We start from the raw sequence: 5,000 nt of genomic DNA, 5'->3' as shown, positions 1-5,000 counted from the left end.
ACTACAAGAAAGGTAAGCTAGTGGGGGACTAGAGCAGGGGAGGATGTGCGTCCCCGGGGCATGCTGGAGGTCAAGGGCCATGCTGGATATGCGCTGGAGGGTAACTGCAGGAGAAGGAAAGCTCATGGGGGATTAGAGCGGAGGAGTATGTGGGTCCTTGGGGCCTGCTGGAGGGCAAGGGCCATGCTGGATTTGTGGTGGAGGGTAACTGCGGGAGAAGGAAAGCTAGTGGGGGAGTAGAGCAGAGGAGTATGTTGGTCCCCGGGGCCTGCTGGAGGTCCAGGTCCATGCCCGATGTGAGTAGCAGCAGGGCCAGCGCGCCCAGGAGCACATCTTTTTCGACCGTGAAGGAGACAGGAGGCCGACTCACTGCCTCGGCTAAATGGAGAGGGAATTTCAGAAGGGCCAGGGCAAAAGCATGGACCTTTTCAGCTGTAAGGGAGGCAAGAGCAAGGTGTGATGTAGGTCCCCGGGGCCTGCTGGAGGTCCAGGTCCATGCCCGATGTGAGTAGCAGCAGGGCCAGCGCGCCCAGGAGCACATCTTTTTCGACCGTAAAGGAGACAGGAGGCCGACTCACTGCCTCGGCTAAATGGAGAGGGAATTTCAGAAGGGCCAGGGCAAAAGCATGGACCTTTTTCAGCTGTAAGGGAGGCAAGAGCAAGGTGTGATGTAGGTCCCCGGGGCCTGCTGGAGGTCCAGGTCCATGCCCGATGTGAGTAGCAGCAGGGCCAGCGCGCCCAGGAGCACATCTTTTTCGACCGTAAAGGGAGACAGGAGGCCGACTCACTGCCTCGGCTAAATGGAGAGGGAATTTCAGCAGGGCCAGGGCACAGGCATGGACCTTTTTCAGCTGCAAGGGAGGCAAGAGCAAGGTGTGATGTAGGTCCCCGGGGCCTGCTGGAGGTCCAGGTCCATGCCCGATGTGAGTAGCAGCAGGGCCAGCGCGCCCAGGAGCACATCTTTTTCGACCGTAAAGGGAGACAGGAGGCCGACTCACTGCCTCGGCTAAATGGAGAGGGAATTTCAGCAGGGCCAGTGCACAGGCATGGACCTTTTTCAGCTGTAAGGGAGGCAAGAGCAAGGTGCGATGTAGGTCCCCGGGGCCTGCTGGAGGTCCAGGTCCATGCCCGATGTGAGTAGCAGCAGGGCCAGCGCGCCCAGGAGCACATCTTTTTCGACCGTAAAGGGAGACAGGAGGCCGACTCACTGCCTCGGCTAAATGCAGAGGGAATTTCAGCAGGGCCAGGGCACAGGCATGGACCTTTTTCAGCTGTAAGGGAGGCAAGAGCAAGGTGCGATGTAGGTCCCCGGGGCCTGCTGGAGGTCCAGGTCCATGCCCGATGTGAGTAGCAGCAGGGCCAGCGCGCCCAGGAGCACATCTTTTTCGACCGTAAAGGGAGACAGGAGGCCGACTCACTGCCTCGGCTAAATGCAGAGGGAATTTCAGCAGGGCCAGGGCACAGGCATGGACCTTTTTCAGCTGCAAGGGAGGCAAGAGCAAGGTGTGATGTAGGTCCCCGGGGCCTGCTGGAGGTCCAGGTCCATGCCCGATGTGAGTAGCAGCAGGGCCAGCGCGCCCAGGAGCACATCTTTTTCGACCGTAAAGGGAGACAGGAGGCCGACTCACTGCCTCGGCTAAATGGAGAGGGAATTTCAGCAGGGCCAGTGCACAGGCATGGACCTTTTTCAGCTGTAAGGGAGGCAAGAGCAAGGTGCGATGTAGGTCCCCGGGGCCTGCTGGAGGTCCAGGTCCATGCCCGATGTGAGTAGCAGCAGGGCCAGCGCGCCCAGGAGCACATCTTTTTCGACCGTAAAGGGAGACAGGAGGCCGACTCACTGCCTCGGCTAAATGCAGAGGGAATTTCAGCAGGGCCAGGGCACAGGCATGGACCTTTTTCAGCTGTAAGGGAGGCAAGAGCAAGGTGCGATGTAGGTCCCCGGGGCCTGCTGGAGGTCCAGGTCCATGCCCGATGTGAGTAGCAGCAGGGCCAGCGCGCCCAGGAGCACATCTTTTTCGACCGTAAAGGGAGACAGGAGGCCGACTCACTGCCTCGGCTAAATGCAGAGGGAATTTCAGCAGGGCCAGGGCACAGGCATGGACCTTTTTCAGCTGTAAGGGAGGGAAGAGCAATGTGCGATGTAGGTCCCCGGGGCCTGCTGGAGGTCCAGGTCCATGCCCGATGTGAGTAGCAGCAGGGCCAGCGCGCCCAGGAGCACATCTTTTTCGACCGTAAAGGGAGACAGGAGGCCGACTCACTGCCTCGGCTAAATGGAGAGGGAATTTCAGCAGGGCCAGGGCACAGGCATGGACCTTTTTCAGCTGTAAGGGAGGCAAGAGCAAGGTGCGATGTAGGTCCCCGGGGCCTGCTGGAGGTCCAGGTCCATGCCCGATGTGAGTAGCAGCAGGGCCAGCGCGCCCAGGAGCACATCTTTTTCGACCGTAAAGGGAGACAGGAGGCCGACTCACTGCCTCGGCTAAATGGAGAGGGAATTTCAGCAGGGCCAGGGCACAGGCATGGACCTTTTTCAGCTGTAAGGGAGGCAAGAGCAAGGTGCGATGTAGGTCCCCGGGGCCTGTTGTCGTACCATAGGCACGAGTGGTGTGTGTGTGTGTGGCAAAGAGTTTCTGCGCAGTGTACCAGGGGCACGGGGAAAGGTTGTTGTACCATAGGCACGAGAAAAGTTGTTGTACCATAGGCACGAGAAAAGCTGTCGTACCAGGGGCACGGAGGAAAGTTGTTGTACCATAGGCACGAGAAAAGTTGTCGTACCATAGGCACGAGGAGAGTTTGTGTGGCAAAGTGCTACTGAGCGGTGTACCAGGGGCACGGCGAAAAGTTGTTGTACCATAGGCACGAGAAAAGTTGTTGTACCATAGGCACGAGAAAAGCTGTCGTACCAGGGGCACGGAGGAAAGTTGTTGTACCATAGGCACGGCGAAAAGTTGTTGTACCATAGGCACGAGAAAAGTTGTCGTACCATAGGCACGAGAAAAGTTGTCGTACCATAGGTACGAGGAGTGTGTGTGTGGCAAAGTGCTACTGAGCGGTGTACCAGGGGCACGGCGAAAAGTTGTTGTACCATAGGCACGAGAAAAGTTGTTGTACCATAGGCACGAGAAAAGCTGTCGTACCATAGGTACGAGGAGTGTGTGTGTGGCAAAGTGCTACTGAGCGGTGTACCAGGGGCACGGCGAAAAGTTGTTGTACCATAGGCACGAGAAAAGTTGTTGTACCATAGGCACGAGAAAAGCTGTCGTACCAGGGGCACGAGGAGAGTTTGTGTGGCAAAGTGCTACTGAGCGGTGTACCAGGGGCACGGCAAAAAGTTGTTGTACCATAGGCACGAGAAAAATTGTTGTACCATAGGCACGAGAAAAGTTGTCGTACCATAGGCACGAGAAAAGTTGTCGTACCATAGGCACAAGCAGTGCGTGCGTGCGTGCGTGCGTGCGTGTGTGCGTGTGTGGCAGTTCTTCTGCGCAGTGTACCAGGGGCACATTTCAATGTGCTTTCTGGAGTACCAGGGGCACGAGGATTTTGCCAGTGGTGTTCTGCTTTGTTAGTGGGAGGGGGCTTAAGTGTGGGTCCCCGGGGCCTGCTGGAGGTCCAGGTCCATGCTAGATACGTGGTACAGGGTAACTGCAGGAGGGGGGGGTGTAATGTGGGTTCACGGGGCCTGCTGGAGGTCAAGGTCCATGCTGGATATGCGCTGGATCATAACTGCAAGAAAGGAAAGCTAGTGGGGGAGTAGAGCAGGGGAGTATGTGGGTCCCCAGGGCCTGCTGGAGGTCCAGGTCCATGCTAGATATGTGGCACAGGGTAACTGCAGGGGGGGGGGGGGGGTAATGTGGGTCCACGGGGCCTGCTGGAAGTCAAGGTCCATGCTGGATATGCGCTGGATCATAACTGCAAGAAAGGAAAGCTAGTGGGGGAGTAGAGCAGGGGAGTATGTGGGTCCCCAGGGCCTGCTGGAGGTCCAGGTCCATGCTAGATATGTGGCACAGGGTAACTGCAGGGGGGGGGGGGGGGGGGGTAATGTGGGTCCACGGGGCCTGCTGGAAGTCAAGGTCCATGCTGGATATGCGCTGGATCATAACTGCAAGAAAGGAAAGCTAGTGGGGGAGTAGAGCAGGGGAGTATGTGGGTCCCCAGGGCCTGCTGGAGGTCCAGGTCCATGCTAGATATGTGGCACAGGGTAACTGCAGGGGGGGGGGGGGGGTAATGTGGGTCCACGGGGCCTGCTGGAAGTCAAGGTCCATGCTGGATATGCGCTGGATCATAACTGCAAGAAAGGAAAGCTAGTGGGGGAGTCGAGCAGGGGAGTATGTGGGTCCCCAGGGCCTGCTGGAGGTCCAGGTCCATGCTAGATACGTGGTACAGGGTAACTGCAGGAGGGGGGGGGGTAATGTGGGTTCACGGGGCCTGCTGGAGGTCAAGGTCCATGCTGGATATGCGCTGGAGCGTAACTGCAAGAAAGGAAAGCTAGTGGGGGAGTCGAGCAGGGGAGTGTTTTGGTCCCCAGGGCCTGCTGGAAGTCAAGGTCCATGCTAGACATGTGGTACAGGGTAACTGCAGGGGGAAGGGGGGGGGGGGGGGGGGGTAATGTGGGTCCCCGGGGCCTGCTGGAGGTCAAGGTCCGTGCTAGATATGTGGTACGGGGTAACTGCGGGGGGGGGATCTAATGGGGGACTAGATCAGGTGAGGATGTAATGGCCAGTTCGACAGCAGCACATCTTTTTCGACCGTAAGGGAGAGAGGAGGCCGACTCTCTGCCTCGGCCAAATGGAGAGAGATTTTCAGCAGGGCCAGTGCGCCAGGAGCACATCTTTTTCAACCGTGAGGGAGAGAGGAGGCCGACTCACCACCTCGGCCAGGGCCTTTTTTTCTCCCCTCTCCAGTTGAGCAGTCTAAGGGTAATGAGTAGCAAAGGTGCCCTCCGTCATTTATGGGAGACGGGTGTCTGAAGATGCGCAAGTCAGCAGACACCCTCGGCAACG

Source organism: Rhamphochromis longiceps, linkage group LG13 (genome assembly GCF_057381845.1).
Source record: "Rhamphochromis longiceps isolate RC_006_pf linkage group LG13, R_longiceps_female_GT1.1, whole genome shotgun sequence".
Taxonomy (NCBI): domain Eukaryota; kingdom Metazoa; phylum Chordata; class Actinopteri; order Cichliformes; family Cichlidae; genus Rhamphochromis; species Rhamphochromis longiceps.
Note: the sequence above shows the minus strand (reverse complement) of the source record.